The 17278-nt window shown below is 43.7% G+C and overlaps 15 non-coding genes across 15 annotated transcripts; all 15 read right to left on the bottom strand.

Annotated features, from left to right (window-relative positions):
- Positions 1 to 337: 337 nt before the first annotated feature.
- Positions 338 to 456, bottom strand: LOC136725838 (5S ribosomal RNA). The gene has a single exon (XR_010807743.1). It is a non-coding gene; the product is annotated as a 5S ribosomal RNA (ribosomal RNA).
- A 1058-nt stretch (positions 457 to 1514) lies between these two features.
- On the bottom strand, positions 1515 to 1633 carry LOC136725861 (5S ribosomal RNA). Its single transcript, XR_010807764.1, has one exon. It is a non-coding gene; the product is annotated as a 5S ribosomal RNA (ribosomal RNA).
- A 1066-nt stretch (positions 1634 to 2699) lies between these two features.
- Positions 2700 to 2818, bottom strand: LOC136725853 (5S ribosomal RNA). Its single transcript, XR_010807756.1, has one exon. It is a non-coding gene; the product is annotated as a 5S ribosomal RNA (ribosomal RNA).
- Positions 2819 to 3884: 1066 nt separating this feature from the next.
- On the bottom strand, positions 3885 to 4003 carry LOC136725839 (5S ribosomal RNA). Its single transcript, XR_010807744.1, has one exon. It is a non-coding gene; the product is annotated as a 5S ribosomal RNA (ribosomal RNA).
- Positions 4004 to 5058: 1055 nt separating this feature from the next.
- On the bottom strand, positions 5059 to 5177 carry LOC136725869 (5S ribosomal RNA). Its single transcript, XR_010807771.1, has one exon. It is a non-coding gene; the product is annotated as a 5S ribosomal RNA (ribosomal RNA).
- Positions 5178 to 6243: 1066 nt separating this feature from the next.
- On the bottom strand, positions 6244 to 6362 carry LOC136725864 (5S ribosomal RNA). Its single transcript, XR_010807766.1, has one exon. It is a non-coding gene; the product is annotated as a 5S ribosomal RNA (ribosomal RNA).
- A 1055-nt stretch (positions 6363 to 7417) lies between these two features.
- On the bottom strand, positions 7418 to 7536 carry LOC136725858 (5S ribosomal RNA). Its single transcript, XR_010807761.1, has one exon. It is a non-coding gene; the product is annotated as a 5S ribosomal RNA (ribosomal RNA).
- A 1058-nt stretch (positions 7537 to 8594) lies between these two features.
- LOC136725867 (5S ribosomal RNA) lies at positions 8595 to 8713 on the bottom strand. The gene has a single exon (XR_010807769.1). It is a non-coding gene; the product is annotated as a 5S ribosomal RNA (ribosomal RNA).
- A 1066-nt stretch (positions 8714 to 9779) lies between these two features.
- On the bottom strand, positions 9780 to 9898 carry LOC136725827 (5S ribosomal RNA). The gene has a single exon (XR_010807733.1). It is a non-coding gene; the product is annotated as a 5S ribosomal RNA (ribosomal RNA).
- Positions 9899 to 10964: 1066 nt separating this feature from the next.
- LOC136725857 (5S ribosomal RNA) lies at positions 10965 to 11083 on the bottom strand. The gene has a single exon (XR_010807760.1). It is a non-coding gene; the product is annotated as a 5S ribosomal RNA (ribosomal RNA).
- A 1066-nt stretch (positions 11084 to 12149) lies between these two features.
- LOC136725828 (5S ribosomal RNA) lies at positions 12150 to 12268 on the bottom strand. The gene has a single exon (XR_010807734.1). It is a non-coding gene; the product is annotated as a 5S ribosomal RNA (ribosomal RNA).
- A 1066-nt stretch (positions 12269 to 13334) lies between these two features.
- Positions 13335 to 13453, bottom strand: LOC136725826 (5S ribosomal RNA). The gene has a single exon (XR_010807732.1). It is a non-coding gene; the product is annotated as a 5S ribosomal RNA (ribosomal RNA).
- Positions 13454 to 14511: 1058 nt separating this feature from the next.
- LOC136725868 (5S ribosomal RNA) lies at positions 14512 to 14630 on the bottom strand. The gene has a single exon (XR_010807770.1). It is a non-coding gene; the product is annotated as a 5S ribosomal RNA (ribosomal RNA).
- Positions 14631 to 15696: 1066 nt separating this feature from the next.
- Positions 15697 to 15815, bottom strand: LOC136725829 (5S ribosomal RNA). Its single transcript, XR_010807735.1, has one exon. It is a non-coding gene; the product is annotated as a 5S ribosomal RNA (ribosomal RNA).
- A 1066-nt stretch (positions 15816 to 16881) lies between these two features.
- LOC136725831 (5S ribosomal RNA) lies at positions 16882 to 17000 on the bottom strand. The gene has a single exon (XR_010807736.1). It is a non-coding gene; the product is annotated as a 5S ribosomal RNA (ribosomal RNA).
- Positions 17001 to 17278: the final 278 nt, after the last annotated feature.

The raw sequence follows: 17278 nt of genomic DNA on the forward strand, positions 1-17278 counted from the left end.
TACACTTTCGTGCTTTGCATGAATGGGAATGGAACCGTGTGTGTTGAATGAGGCTCCTTGTGAGCACTGAACTTTGTCCGGTGGAGTTCCTTTTTGTGTTGCTGTAATTGTGTCATTTCTCGATGAGAAAGATTAGGCAACATTTAGTCACTTCTAGCCATGATGCTCAATTTATTTACGAATGTACCCTAGTTACTAGGGACCGTTTACGTTGGAGAACAAGATCTATTGTATGCCTGTGTATTTGGGGAAGTCAAATCTGAAATAATGATGAAATTGCGTGTATCCAAAGTTAAAACTCGTGATTTGTCGCCCTCTGGTGTGTAAAAGATGCAAAAGCTTACAGCACCTGGTATTCCCAGGTGGTCTCCCATCCAAGTACTGACCAGGCCCGAGCCTGCTTAGCTTCCGAGATCAGACGAGATCGGGCGTATTCAGGCTAGTATGGCCGTAAGCCAGGGAGGCTGTCCCTGACGCTCTACTTAAAGGGAAGGCAATATCCGTTTCTGCCGCTCATACTTGCAGTTGAACTGTCTCTCTACTCTAAAGTCCGGGACACACCAGCACGCCGCAGACAGTCCCTGCTAACACGAAACGTTGTGGCAACGTTGTGCGTTAGCTGGGGTGCCACACCAGACCGGAACTATATATTACAAAACGAACACATTGTCTTGATAAAACAGCTGTAATTGAGTGCCTGACACGCCAGTCAAGCGCAATCTTGAGAAGGTGTGCATTTCAGTAAGGATTTCAATTGACATGCAGTATGAAACTGAAAGGAGGTTGCATCACTATGATGCATAACATTGCATGTATTGTATTTTCAAGTGTGTGCATTCATCCTGTTGTCATTTTGTTTTGAAAGCAGAAGAATCATTTTTGCTGAGGTTGCTGAGACAAATGTAAACCAGTAAAACATATGAAGAGAAACAAACCTTGAATATAAGTTCAGTTGTTTAAACATTTGACAAACTATGGTGAGGGGGTAAGAAAACACACAAATCCAGCAGCTCCTGTATTTCAATACACCAGAACCCAATATTATTGGCGAGTCGGGTAGTCCATCATCACAGTTCGAGGGCAGGCATCATTTCAGTAATTTCATCCCGTTGCATTCACATCCGTGCCTTGAATGAGATTGAATGTGATCTTTGCTCTCAAGTATGTTCCCAGGTTTTACACTTTCGTGCTTTGCATGAATGGGAATGGAACCGTGTGTGTTGAATGAGGCTCCTTGTGAGCACTGAACTTTGTCCGGTGGAGTTCCTTTTTGTGTTGCTGTAATTGTGTCATTTCTCGATGAGAAAGATTAGGCAACATTTAGTCACTTCTAGCCATGATGCTCAATTTATTTACGAATGTACCCTAGTTACTAGGGACCGTTTACGTTGGAGAACAAGATCTATTGTATGCCTGTGTATTTGGGGAAGTCAAATCTGAAATAATGATGAAATTGCGTGTATCCAAAGTTAAAACTCGTGATTTGTCGCCCTCTGGTGTGTAAAAGATGCCAAAGCCAACAGCACCTGGTATTCCCAGGCGGTCTCCCATCCAAGTACTGACCAGGCCCGAGCCTGCTTAGCTTCCGAGATCGGACGAGATCGGGCGTATTCAGGCTAGTATGGCCGTAAGCCAGGAAGGCTGTCCCTGACGCTCTACTTAAAGGGAAGGCAATATCCGTTTCTGCTGTTCATACTTACAGTTGAACTGTCTCTCTACTCTAAAGCCCGGGACACACCAGCGCGCCGCAGACAGTCTCTGCTAACACGCCACGTTGTGGCAACATTGTGGCAATGTTGTGCGTTAGCTGGGGTGCCACACCAGACCGGAACTATATATTACAAAACGAACACATTCTCTTGATAAAACAGCTGTAATTGAGTGCCTGACACGCCAGTCAAGCGCAATCTTGAGTAGGTGTGCATTTCAGTAAGGATTTCAATTGACATGCAGTATGAAACTGAAAGGAGGTTGCATCACTATGATGCATAACATTGCATGTATTGTATTTTCAAGTGTGTGCATTCATCCTGTTGTCATTTTGTTTTGAAAGCAGAAGAATCATTCAACAGGTTGCTGAGACAAATGTAAACCAGTAAAACATATGAAGAGAAACAAACCTTGAATATAAGTTCAGTTGTTTAAACATTTGACAAACTATGGTGAGGGGGTAAGAAAACACACAAATCCAGCAGCTCCTGTATTTCAATACACCAGAACCCAATATTATTGGCGAGTCGGGTAGTCCATCATCACAGTTCGAGGGCAGGCATCATTTCAGTAATTTCATCCCGTTGCATTCACATCCGTGCCTTGAATGAGATTGAATGTGATCTTTGCTCTCAAGTATGTTCCCAAGTTTTACACTTTCGTGCTTTGCATGAATGGGAATGGAACCGTGTGTGTTGAATGAGGCTCCTTGTGAGCACTGAACTTTGTCCGGTGGAGTTCCTTTTTGTGTTGCTGTAATTGTGTCATTTCTCGATGAGAAAGATTAGGCAACATTTAGTCACTTCTAGCCATGATGCTCAATTTATTTACGAATGTACCCTAGTTACTAGGGACCGTTTACGTTGGAGAACAAGATCTATTGTATGCCTGTGTATTTGGGGAAGTCAAATCTGAAATAATGATGAAATTGCGTGTATCCAAAGTTAAAACTCGTGATTTGTCGCCCTCTGGTGTGTAAAAGATGCAAAAGCTTACAGCACCTGGTATTCCCAGGCGGTCTCCCATCCAAGTACTGACCAGGCCCGAGCCTGCTTGGCTTCCGAGATCGGACGAGATCGGGCGTATTCAGGCTAGTATGGCCGTAAGCCAGGAAGGCTGTCCCTGACGCTCTACTTAAAGGGAAGGCAATATCCGTTTCTGCTGTTCATACTTACAGTTGAACTGTCTCTCTACTCTAAAGCCCGGGACACACCAGCGCGCCGCAGACAGTCCCTGCTAACACGCCACGTTGTGGCAACATTGTGGCAACGTTGTGCGTTAGCTGGGGTGCCACACCAGACCGGAACTATATATTACAAAACGAACACATTCTCTTGATAAAACAGCTGTAATTGAGTGCCTGACACGCCAGTCAAGCGCAATCTTGAGAAGGTGTGCATTTCAGTAAGGATTTCAATTGACATGCAGTATGAAACTGAAAGGAGGTTGCATCACTATGATGCATAACATTGCATGTATTGTATTTTCAAGTGTGTGCATTCATCCTGTTGTCATTTTGTTTTGAAAGCAGAAGAATCATTCAACAGGTTGCTGAGACAAATGTAAACCAGTAAAACATATGAAGAGAAACAAACCTTGAATATAAGTTCAGTTGTTTAAACATTTGACAAACTATGGTGAGGGGGTTAGAAAACACACAAATCCAGCAGCTCCTGTATTTCAATACACCAGAACCCAATATTATTGGCGAGTCGGGAAGTCCATCTTCACAGTTCGAGGGCAGGCATCATTTCAGTAATTTCATCAAGTTGCATTCACATTCGTGCCTTGAATGAGATTGAATGTGATCTTTGCTCTCAAGTATGTTCCCAAGTTTTACACTTTCGTGCTTTGCATGAATGGGAATGGAACCGTGTGTGTTGAATGAGGCTCCTTGTGAGCACTGAACTTTGTCCGGTGGAGTTCCTTTTTGTGTTGCTGTAATTGTGTCATTTCTCGATGAGAAAGATTAGGCAACATTTAGTCACTTCTAGCCATGATGCTCAATTTATTTACGAATGTACCCTAGTTACTAGGGACCGTTTACGTTGGAGAACAAGATCTATTGTATGCCTGTGTATTTGGGGAAGTCAAATCTGAAATAATGATGAAATTGCGTGTATCCAAAGTTAAAACTCGTGATTTGTCGCCCTCTGGTGTGTAAAAGATGCAAAAGCTTACAGCACCTGGTATTCCCAGGTGGTCTCCCATCCAAGTACTGACCAGGCCCGAGCCTGCTTAGCTTCCGAGATCAGACGAGATCGGGCGTATTCAGGCTAGTATGGCCGTAAGCCAGGGAGGCTGTCCCTGACGCTCTACTTAAAGGGAAGGCAATATCCGTTTCTGCCGCTCATACTTGCAGTTGAACTGTCTCTCTACTCTAAAGTCCGGGACACACCAGCACGCCGCAGACAGTCCCTGCTAACACGAAACGTTGTGGCAACGTTGTGCGTTAGCTGGGGTGCCACACCAGACCGGAACTATATATTACAAAACGAACACATTCTCTTGATAAAACAGCTGTAATTGAGTGCCTGACACGCCAGTCAAGCGCAATCTTGAGAAGGTGTGCATTTCAGTAAGGATTTCAATTGACATGCAGTATGAAACTGAAAGGAGGTTGCATCACTATGATGCATAACATTGCATGTATTGTATTTTCAAGTGTGTGCATTCATCCTGTTGTCATTTTGTTTTGAAAGCAGAAGAATCATTCAACAGGTTGCTGAGACAAATGTAAACCAGTAAAACATATGAAGAGAAACAAACCTTGAATATAAGTTCAGTTGTTTAAACATTTGACAAACTATGGTGAGGGGGTAAGAAAACACACAAATCCAGCAGCTCCTGTATTTCAATACACCAGAACCCAATATTATTGGCGAGTCGGGTAGTCCATCTTCACAGTTCGAGGGCAGGCATCATTTCAGTAATTTCATCCCGTTGCATTCACATCCGTGCCTTGAATGAGATTGAATGTGATCTTTGCTCTCAAGTATGTTCCCAAGTTTTACACTTTCGTGCTTTGCATGAATGGGAATGGAACCGTGTGTGTTGAATGAGGCTCCTTGTGAGCACTGAACTTTGTCCGGTGGAGTTCCTTTTTGTGTTGCTGTAATTGTGTCATTTCTCGATGAGAAAGATTAGGCAACATTTAGTCACTTCTAGCCATGATGCTCAATTTATTTACGAATGTACCCTAGTTACTAGGGACCGTTTACGTTGGAGAACAAGATCTATTGTATGCCTGTGTATTTGGGGAAGTCAAATCTGAAATAATGATGAAATTGCGTGTATCCAAAGTTAAAACTCGTGATTTGTCGCCCTCTGGTGTGTAAAAGATGCCAAAGCCTACAGCACCTGGTATTCCCAGGCGGTCTCCCATGCAAGTACTGACCAGGCCCGAGCCTGCTTACCTTCCGAGATCGGACGAGATCGGGCGTATTCAGGCTAGTATGGCCGTAAGCCAGGAAGGCTGTCCCTGACGCTCTACTTAAAGGGAAGGCAATATCCGTTTCTGCCGTTCATACTTACAGTTGAACTGTCTCTCTACTCTAAAGCCCGGGACACACCAGCGCACCGCAGACAGTCCCTGCTAACACGCCACGTTGTGGCAACATTGTGGCAACGTTGTGCGTTAGCTGGGGTGCCACACCAGACCGGAACTATATATTACAAAACGAACACATTCTCTTGATAAAACAGCTGTAATTGAGTGCCTGACACGCCAGTCAAGCGCAATCTTGAGAAGGTGTGCATTTCAGTAAGGATTTCAATTGACATGCAGTATGAAACTGAAAGGAGGTTGCATCACTATGATGCATAACATTGCATGTATTGTGTTTTCAAGTGTGTGCATTCATCCTGTTGTCATTTTGTTTTGAAAGCAGAAGAATCATTCAACAGGTTGCTGAGACAAATGTAAACCAGTAAAACATATGAAGAGAAACAAACCTTGAATATAAGTTCAGTTGTTTAAACATTTGACAAACTATGGTGAGGGGGTAAGAAAACACACAAATCCAGCAGCTCCTGTATTTCAATACACCAGAACCCAATATTATTGGCGAGTCGGGTAGTCCATCATCACAGTTCGAGGGCAGGCATCATTTCAGTAATTTCATCCCGTTGCATTCACATCCGTGCCTTGAATGAGATTGAATGTGATCTTTGCTCTCAAGTATGTTCCCAAGTTTTACACTTTCGTGCTTTGCATGAATGGGAATGGAACCGTGTGTGTTGAATGAGGCTCCTTGTGAGCACTGAACTTTGTCCGGTGGAGTTCCTTTTTGTGTTGCTGTAATTGTGTCATTTCTCGATGAGAAAGATTAGGCAACATTTAGTCACTTCTAGCCATGATGCTCAATTTATTTACGAATGTACCCTAGTTACTAGGGACCGTTTACGTTGGAGAACAAGATCTATTGTATGCCTGTGTATTTGGGGAAGTCAAATCTGAAATAATGATGAAATTGCGTGTATCCAAAGTTAAAACTCGTGATTTGTCGCCCTCTGGTGTGTAAAAGATGCAAAAGCTTACAGCACCTGTTATTCCCAGGCGGTCTCCCATCCAAGTACTGACCAGGCCCGAGCCTGCTTGGCTTCCGAGATCGGACGAGATCGGGCGTATTCAGGCTAGTATGGCCGTAAGCCAGGGAGGCTCTCCCTGACGCTCTACTTAAAGGGAAGGCAATATCCGTTTCTGCCGCTCATACTTGCAGTTGAACTGTCTCTCTACTCTAAAGTCCGGGACACACCAGCGCGCCGCAGACAGTCCCTGCTAACACGAAACGTTGTGGCAACGTTGTGCGTTAGCTGGGGTGCCACACCAGACCGGAACTATATATTACAAAACGAACACATTGTCTTGATAAAACAGCTGTAATTGAGTGCCTGACACGCCAGTCAAGCGCAATCTTGAGAAGGTGTGCATTTCAGTAAGGATTTCAATTGACATGCAGTATGAAACTGAAAGGAGGTTGCATCACTATGATGCATAACATTGCATGTATTGTATTTTCAAGTGTGTGCATTCATCCTGTTGTCATTTTGTTTTGAAAGCAGAAGAATCATTCAACAGGTTGCTGAGACAAATGTAAACCAGTAAAACATATGAAGAGAAACAAACCTTGAATATAAGTTCAGTTGTTTAAACATTTGACAAACTATGGTGAGGGGGTAAGAAAACACACAAATCCAGCAGCTCCTGTATTTCAATACACCAGAACCCAATATTATTGGCGAGTCGGGAAGTCCATCTTCACAGTTCGAGGGCAGGCATCATTTCAGTAATTTCATCCCGTTGCATTCACATCCGTGCCTTGAATGAGATTGAATGTGATCTTTGCTCTCAAGTATGTTCCCAAGTTTTACACTTTCGTGCTTTGCATGAATGGGAATGGAACCGTGTGTGTTGAATGAGGCTCCTTGTGAGCACTGAACTTTGTCCGGTGGAGTTCCTTTTTGTGTTGCTGTAATTGTGTCATTTCTCGATGAGAAAGATTAGGCAACATTTAGTCACTTCTAGCCATGATGCTCAATTTATTTACGAATGTACCCTAGTTACTAGGGACCGTTTACGTTGGAGAACAAGATCTATTGTATGCCTGTGTATTTGGGGAAGTCAAATCTGAAATAATGATGAAATTGCGTGTATCCAAAGTTAAAACTCGTGATTTGTCGCCCTCTGGTGTGTAAAAGATGCAAAAGCTTACAGCACCTGGTATTCCCAGGCAGTCTCCCATCCAAGTACTGACCAGGCCCGAGCCTGCTTAGCTTCCGAGATCGGACGAGATCGGGCGTATTCAGGCTAGTATGGCCGTAAGCCAGGGAGGCTGTCCCTGACGCTCTACTTAAAGGGAAGGCAATATCCGTTTCTGCCGCTCATACTTGCAGTTGAACTGTCTCTCTACTCTAAAGTCCGGGACACACCAGCGCGCCGCAGACAGTCCCTGCTAACACGAAACGTTGTGGCAACGTTGTGCGTTAGCTGGGGTGCCACACCAGACCGGAACTATATTTTACAAAACGAACACATTGTCTTGATAATACAGCTGTAATTGAGTGCCTGACACGCCAGTCAAGCGCAATCTTGAGAAGGTGTGCATTTCAATAAGGATTTCAATTGACATGCAGTATGAAACTGAAAGGAGGTTGCATCACTATGATGCATAACATTGCATGTATTGTATTTTCAAGTGTGTGCATTCATCCTGTTGTCATTTTGTTTTGAAAGCAGAAGAATCATTTTTGCTGAGGTTGCTGAGACAAATGTAAACCAGTAAAACATATGAAGAGAAACAAACCTTGAATATAAGTTCAGTTGTTTAAACATTTGACAAACTATGGTGAGGGGGTAAGAAAACACACAAATCCAGCAGCTCCTGTATTTCAATACACCAGAACCCAATATTATTGGCGAGTCGGGTAGTCCATCATCACAGTTCGAGGGCAGGCATCATTTCAGTAATTTCATCCCGTTGCATTCACATCCGTGCCTTGAATGAGATTGAATGTGATCTTTGTTCTCAAGTATGTTCCCAAGTTTTACACTTTCGTGCTTTGCATGAATGGGAATGGAACCGTGTGTGTTGAATGAGGCTCCTTGTGAGCACTGAACTTTGTCCGGTGGAGTTCCTTTTTGTGTTGCTGTAATTGTGTCATTTCTCGATGAGAAAGATTAGGCAACATTTAGTCACTTCTAGCCATGATGCTCAATTTATTTACGAATGTACCCTAGTTACTAGGGACCGTTTACGTAGGAGAACAAGATCTATTGTATGCCTGTGTATTTGGGGAAGTCAAATCTGAAATAATGATGAAATTGCGTGTATCCAAAGTTAAAACTCGTGATTTGTCGCCCTCTGGAGTGTAAAAGATGCAAAAGCTTACAGCACCTGGTATTCCCAGGCGGTCTCCCATCCAAGTACTGACCAGGCCCGAGCCTGCTTAGCTTCCGAGATCTGACGAGATCGGGCGTATTCAGGATAGTATGGCCGTAAGCCAGGGAGGCTGTCCCTGACGCTCTACTTAAAGGGAAGGCAATATCCGTTTCTGCCGTTCATACTTACAGTTGAACTGTCTCTCTACTCTAAAGCCCGGGACACACCAGCGCGCCGCAGACAGTCCCTGCTAACACGCCACGTTGTGGCAACATTGTGGCAACGTTGTGCGTTAGCTGGGGTGCCACACCAGACCGGAACTATATTTTACAAAACGAACACATTGTCTTGATAATACAGCTGTAATTGAGTGCCTGACACGCCAGTCAAGCGCAATCTTGAGAAGGTGTGCATTTCAGTAAGGATTTCAATTGACATGCAGTATGAAACTGAAATGAGGTTGCATCACTATGATGCATAACATTGCATGTATTGTATTTTCAAGTGTGTACATTCATCCTGTTGTCATTTTGTTTTGAAAGCAGAAGAATCATTCAACAGGTTGCTGAGACAAATGTAAACCAGTAAAACATATGAAGAGAAACAAACCTTGAATATAAGTTCAGTTGTTTAAACATTTGACAAACTATGGTGAGGGGGTAAGAAAACACACAAATCCAGCAGCTCCTGTATTTCAATACACCAGAACCCAATATTATTGGCGAGTCGGGTAGTCCATCATCACAGTTCGAGGGCAGGCATCATTTCAGTAATTTCATCCCGTTGCATTCACATCCGTGCCTTGAATGAGATTGAATGTGATCTTTGCTCTCAAGTATTTTCCCAAGTTTTACACTTTCGTGCTTTGCATGAATGGGAATGGAACCGTGTGTGTTGAATGAGGCTCCTTGTGAGCACTGAACTTTGTCCGGTGGAGTTCCTTTTTGTGTTGGTGTAATTGTGTCATTTCTCGATGAGAAAGATTAGGCAACATTTAGTCACTTCTAGCCATGATGCTCAATTTATTTACGAATGTACACTAGTTACTAGGGACCGTTTACGTTGGAGAACAAGATCTATTGTATGCCTGTGTATTTGGGGAAGTCAAATCTGAAATAATGATGAAATTGCGTGTATCCAAAGTTAAAACTCGTGATTTGTCGCCCTTTGGTGTGTAAAAGATGCAAAAGCTTACAGCACCTGGTATTCCCAGGGGGTCTCCCATCCAAGTACTGACCAGGCCCGAGCCTGCTTAGCTTCCGAGATCGGACGAGATCGGGCGTATTCAGGCTAGTATGGCCGTAAGCCAGGGAGGCTGTCCCTGACGCGCTACTTAAAGGGAAGGCAATATCCGTTTCTGCCGTTCATACTTACAGTTGAACTGTCTCTCTACTCTAAAGCCCGGGACACACCAGCGCGCCGCAGACAGTCCCTGCTAACACGCCACGTTGTGGCAACATTGTGGCAACGTTGTGCGTTAGCTGGGGTGCCACACCAGACCGGAACTATATATTACAAAACGAACACATTGTCTTGATAAAACAGCTGTAATTGAGTGCCTGACACGCCAGTCAAGCGCAATCTTGAGAAGGTGTGCATTTCAGTAAGGATTTCAATTGACATGCAGTATGAAACTGAAAGGAGGTTGCATCACTATGATGCATAACATTGCATGTATTGTATTTTCAAGTGTGTGCATTCATCCTGTTGTCATTTTGTTTTGAAAGCAGAAGAATCATTCAACAGGTTGCTGAGACAAATGTAAACCAGTAAAACATATGAAGAGAAACAAACCTTGAATATAAGTTCAGTTGTTTAAACATTTGACAAACTATGGTGAGGGGGTAAGAAAACACACAAATCCAGCAGCTCCTGTATTTCAATACACCAGAACCCAATATTATTGGCGAGTCGGGTAGTCCATCATCACAGTTCGAGGGCAGGCATCATTTCAGTAATTTCATCCCGTTGCATTCACATCCGTGCCTTGAATGAGATTGAATGTGATCTTTGCTCTCAAGTATTTTCCCAAGTTTTACACTTTCGTGCTTTGCATGAATGGGAATGGAACCGTGTGTGTTGAATGAGGCTCCTTGTGAGCACTGAACTTTGTCCGGTGGAGTTCCTTTTTGTGTTGGTGTAATTGTGTCATTTCTCGATGAGAAAGATTAGGCAACATTTAGTCACTTCTAGCCATGATGCTCAATTTATTTACGAATGTACACTAGTTACTAGGGACCGTTTACGTTGGAGAACAAGATCTATTGTATGCCTGTGTATTTGGGGAAGTCAAATCTGAAATAATGATGAAATTGCGTGTATCCAAAGTTAAAACTCGTGATTTGTCGCCCTTTGGTGTGTAAAAGATGCAAAAGCTTACAGCACCTGGTATTCCCAGGGGGTCTCCCATCCAAGTACTGACCAGGCCCGAGCCTGCTTAGCTTCCGAGATCGGACGAGATCGGGCGTATTCAGGCTAGTAAGGCCGTAAGCCAGGGAGGCTGTCCCTGACGCGCTACTTAAAGGGAAGGCAATATCCGTTTCTGCCGTTCATACTTACAGTTGAACTGTCTCTCTACTCTAAAGCCCGGGACACACCAGCGCGCCGCAGACAGTCCCTGCTAACAAGCCACGTTGTGGCAACATTGTGGCAACGTTGTGCGTTAGCTGGGGTGCCACACCAGACCGGAACTATATATTACAAAACGAACACATTGTCTTGATAAAACAGCTGTAATTGAGTGCCTGACACGCCAGTCAAGCGCAATCTTGAGAAGGTGTGCATTTCAGTAAGGATTTCAATTGACATGCAGTATGAAACTGAAAGGAGGTTGCATCACTATGATGCATAACATTGCATGTATTGTATTTTCAAGTGTGTGCATTCATCCTGTTGTCATTTTGTTTTGAAAGCAGAAGAATCATTCAACAGGTTGCTGAGACAAATGTAAACCAGTAAAACATATGAAGAGAAACAAACCTTGAATATAAGTTCAGTTGTTTAAACATTTGACAAACTATGGTGAGGGGGTAAGAAAACACACAAATCCAGCAGCTCCTGTATTTCAATACACCAGAACCCAATATTATTGGCGAGTCGGGTAGTCCATCATCACAGTTCGAGGGCAGGCATCATTTCAGTAATTTCATCCCGTTGCATTTACATCCGTGCCTTGAATGAGATTGAATGTGATCTTTGCTCTCAAGTATTTTCCCAAGTTTTACACTTTCGTGCTTTGCATGAATGGGAATGGAACCGTGTGTGTTGAATGAGGCTCCTTGTGAGCACTGAACTTTGTCCGGTGGAGTTCCTTTTTGTGTTGGTGTAATTGTGTCATTTCTCGATGAGAAAGATTAGGCAACATTTAGTCACTTCTAGCCATGATGCTCAATTTATTTACGAATGTACACTAGTTACTAGGGACCGTTTACGTTGGAGAACAAGATCTATTGTATGCCTGTGTATTTGGGGAAGTCAAATCTGAAATAATGATGAAATTGCGTGTATCCAAAGTTAAAACTCGTGATTTGTCGCCCTTTGGTGTGTAAAAGATGCAAAAGCTTACAGCACCTGGTATTCCCAGGGGGTCTCCCATCCAAGTACTGACCAGGCCCGAGCCTGCTTAGCTTCCGAGATCGGACGAGATCGGGCGTATTCAGGCTAGTATGGCCGTAAGCCAGGGAGGCTGTCCCTGACGCGCTACTTAAAGGGAAGGCAATATCCGTTTCTGCCGTTCATACTTACAGTTGAACTGTCTCTCTACTCTAAAGCCCGGGACACACCAGCGCGCCGCAGACAGTCCCTGCTAACACGCCACGTTGTGGCAACATTGTGGCAACGTTGTGCGTTAGCTGGGGTGCCACACCAGACCGGAACTATATATTACAAAACGAACACATTGTCTTGATAAAACAGCTGTAATTGAGTGCCTGACACGCCAGTCAAGCGCAATCTTGAGAAGGTGTGCATTTCAGTAAGGATTTCAATTGACATGCAGTATGAAACTGAAAGGAGGTTGCATCACTATGATGCATAACATTGCATGTATTGTATTTTCAAGTGTGTGCATTCATCCTGTTGTCATTTTGTTTTGAAAGCAGAAGAATCATTCAACAGGTTGCTGAGACAAATGTAAACCAGTAAAACATATGAAGAGAAACAAACCTTGAATATAAGTTCAGTTGTTTAAACATTTGACAAACTATGGTGAGGGGGTAAGAAAACACACAAATCCAGCAGCTCCTGTATTTCAATACACCAGAACCCAATATTATTGGCGAGTCGGGTAGTCCATCATCACAGTTCGAGGGCAGGCATCATTTCAGTAATTTCATCCCGTTGCATTCACATCCGTGCCTTGAATGAGATTGAATGTGATCTTTGCTCTCAAGTATGTTCCCAAGTTTTACACTTTCGTGCTTTGCATGAATGGGAATGGAACCGTGTGTGTTGAATGAGGCTCTTTGTGAGCACTGAACTTTGTCCGGTGGAGTTCCTTTTTGTGTTGCTGTAATTGTGTCATTTCTCGATGAGAAAGATTAGGCAACATTTAGTCACTTCTAGCCATGATGCTCAATTTATTTACAAATGTACACTAGTTACTAGGGACCGTTTACGTTGGAGAACAAGATCTATTGTATGCCTGTGTATTTGGGGAAGTCAAATCTGAAATAATGATGAAATTGCGTGTATCCAAAGTTAAAACTTGTGATTTGTCGCCCTTTGGTGTGTAAAAGATGCAAAAGCTTACAGCACCTGGTATTCCCAGGCGGTCTCCCATCCAAGTACTGACCAGGCCCGAGCCTGCTTAGCTTCCGAGATCGGACGAGATCGGGCGTATTCAGGCTAGTATGGCCGTAAGCCAGGGAGGCTGTCCCTGACGCTCTACTTAAAGGGAAGGCAATATCCGTTTCTGCCGCTCATACTTGCAGTTGAACTGTCTCTCTACTCTAAAGTCCGGGACACACCAGCGCGCCGCAGACAGTCCCTGCTAACACGAAACGTTGTGGCAACGTTGTGCGTTAGCTGGGGTGCCACACCAGACCGGAACTATATTTTACAAAACGAACACATTGTCTTGATAATACAGCTGTAATTGAGTGCCTGACACGCCAGTCAAGCGCAATCTTGAGAAGGTGTGCATTTCAATAAGGATTTCAATTGACATGCAGTATGAAACTGAAAGGAGGTTGCATCACTATGATGCATAACATTGCATGTATTGTATTTTCAAGTGTGTGCATTCATCCTGTTGTCATTTTGTTTTGAAAGCAGAAGAATCATTTTTGCTGAGGTTGCTGAGACAAATGTAAACCAGTAAAACATATGAAGAGAAACAAACCTTGAATATAAGTTCAGTTGTTTAAACATTTGACAAACTATGGTGAGGGGGTAAGAAAACACACAAATCCAGCAGCTCCTGTATTTCAATACACCAGAACCCAATATTATTGGCGAGTCGGGTAGTCCATCATCACAGTTCGAGGGCAGGCATCATTTCAGTAATTTCATCCCGTTGCATTCACATCCGTGCCTTGAATGAGATTGAATGTGATCTTTGTTCTCAAGTATGTTCCCAAGTTTTACACTTTCGTGCTTTGCATGAATGGGAATGGAACCGTGTGTGTTGAATGAGGCTCCTTGTGAGCACTGAACTTTGTCCGGTGGAGTTCCTTTTTGTGTTGCTGTAATTGTGTCATTTCTCGATGAGAAAGATTAGGCAACATTTAGTCACTTCTAGCCATGATGCTCAATTTATTTACGAATGTACCCTAGTTACTAGGGACCGTTTACGTAGGAGAACAAGATCTATTGTATGCCTGTGTATTTGGGGAAGTCAAATCTGAAATAATGATGAAATTGCGTGTATCCAAAGTTAAAACTCGTGATTTGTCGCCCTCTGGAGTGTAAAAGATGCAAAAGCTTACAGCACCTGGTATTCCCAGGCGGTCTCCCATCCAAGTACTGACCAGGCCCGAGCCTGCTTAGCTTCCGAGATCTGACGAGATCGGGCGTATTCAGGATAGTATGGCCGTAAGCCAGGGAGGCTGTCCCTGACGCTCTACTTAAAGGGAAGGCAATATCCGTTTCTGCCGTTCATACTTACAGTTGAACTGTCTCTCTACTCTAAAGCCCGGGACACACCAGCGCGCCGCAGACAGTCCCTGCTAACACGCCACGTTGTGGCAACATTGTGGCAACGTTGTGCGTTAGCTGGGGTGACACACCAGACCGGAACTATATTTTACAAAACGAACACATTGTCTTGATAATACAGCTGTAATTGAGTGCCTGACACGCCAGTCAAGCGCAATCTTGAGAAGGTGTGCATTTCAGTAAGGATTTCAATTGACATGCAGTATGAAACTGAAATGAGGTTGCATCACTATGATGCATAACATTGCATGTATTGTATTTTCAAGTGTGTACATTCATCCTGTTGTCATTTTGTTTTGAAAGCAGAAGAATCATTCAACAGGTTGCTGAGACAAATGTAAACCAGTAAAACATATGAAGAGAAACAAACCTTGAATATAAGTTCAGTTGTTTAAACATTTGACAAACTATGGTGAGGGGGTAAGAAAACACACAAATCCAGCAGCTCCTGTATTTCAATACACCAGAACCCAATATTATTGGCGAGTCGGGTAGTCCATCATCACAGTTCGAGGGCAGGCATCATTTCAGTAATTTCATCCCGTTGCATTCACATCCGTGCCTTGAATGAGATTGAATGTGATCTTTGCTCTCAAGTATTTTCCCAAGTTTTACACTTTCGTGCTTTGCATGAATGGGAATGGAACCGTGTGTGTTGAATGAGGCTCCTTGTGAGCACTGAACTTTGTCCGGTGGAGTTCCTTTTTGTGTTGGTGTAATTGTGTCATTTCTCGATGAGAAAGATTAGGCAACATTTAGTCACTTCTAGCCATGATGCTCAATTTATTTACGAATGTACACTAGTTACTAGGGACCGTTTACGTTGGAGAACAAGATCTATTGTATGCCTGTGTATTTGGGGAAGTCAAATCTGAAATAATGATGAAATTGCGTGTATCCAAAGTTAAAACTCGTGATTTGTCGCCCTTTGGTGTGTAAAAGATGCAAAAGCTTACAGCACCTGGTATTCCCAGGGGGTCTCCCATCCAAGTACTGACCAGGCCCGAGCCTGCTTAGCTTCCGAGATCGGACGAGATCGGGCGTATTCAGGCTAGTATGGCCGTAAGCCAGGGAGGCTGTCCCTGACGCGCTACTTAAAGGGAAGGCAATATCCGTTTCTGCCGTTCATACTTACAGTTGAACTGTCTCTCTACTCTAAAGCCCGGGACACACCAGCGCGCCGCAGACAGTCCCTGCTAACACGCCACGTTGTGGCAACATTGTGGCAACGTTGTGCGTTAGCTGGGGTGCCACACCAGACCGGAACTATATATTACAAAACGAACACATTGTCTTGATAAAACAGCTGTAATTGAGTGCCTGACACGCCAGTCAAGCGCAATCTTGAGAAGGTGTGCATTTCAGTAAGGATTTCAATTGACATGCAGTATGAAACTGAAAGGAGGTTGCATCACTATGATGCATAACATTGCATGTATTGTATTTTCAAGTGTGTGCATTCATCCTGTTGTCATTTTGTTTTGAAAGCAGAAGAATCATTCAACAGGTTGCTGAGACAAATGTAAACCAGTAAAACATATGAAGAGAAACAAACCTTGAATATAAGTTCAGTTGTTTAAACATTTGACAAACTATGGTGAGGGGGTAAGAAAACACACAAATCCAGCAGCTCCTGTATTTCAATACACCAGAACCCAATATTATTGGCGAGTCGGGTAGTCCATCATCACAGTTCGAGGGCAGGCATCATTTCAGTAATTTCATCCCGTTGCATTCACATCCGTGCCTTGAATGAGATTGAATGTGATCTTTGCTCTCAAGTATTTTCCCAAGTTTTACACTTTCGTGCTTTGCATGAATGGGAATGGAACCGTGTGTGTTGAATGAGGCTCCTTGTGAGCACTGAACTTTGTCCGGTGGAGTTCCTTTTTGTGTTGGTGTAATTGTGTCATTTCTCGATGAGAAAGATTAGGCAACATTTAGTCACTTCTAGCCATGATGCTCAATTTATTTACGAATGTACACTAGTTACTAGGGACCGTTTACGTTGGAGAACAAGATCTATTGTATGCCTGTGTATTTGGGGAAGTCAAATCTGAAATAATGATGAAATTGCGTGTATCCAAAGTTAAAACTCGTGATTTGTCGCCCTTTGGTGTGTAAAAGATGCAAAAGCTTACAGCACCTGGTATTCCCAGGGGGTCTCCCATCCAAGTACTGACCAGGCCCGAGCCTGCTTAGCTTCCGAGATCGGACGAGATCGGGCGTATTCAGGCTAGTATGGCCGTAAGCCAGGGAGGCTGTCCCTGACGCGCTACTTAAAGGGAAGGCAATATCCGTTTCTGCCGTTCATACTTACAGTTGAACTGTCTCTCTACTCTAAAGCCCGGGACACACCAGCGCGCCGCAGACAGTCCCTGCTAACACGCCACGTTGTGGCAACATTGTGGCAACGTTGTGCGTTAGCTGGGGTGCCACACCAGACCGGAACTATATATTACAAAACGAACACATTGTCTTGATAAAACAGCTGTAATTGAGTGCCTGACACGCCAGTCAAGCGCAATCTT

The sequence above is a fragment of the Amia ocellicauda genome, unplaced genomic scaffold (genome assembly GCF_036373705.1).
Source record: "Amia ocellicauda isolate fAmiCal2 unplaced genomic scaffold, fAmiCal2.hap1 HAP1_SCAFFOLD_225, whole genome shotgun sequence".
NCBI lineage: Eukaryota > Metazoa > Chordata > Actinopteri > Amiiformes > Amiidae > Amia > Amia ocellicauda.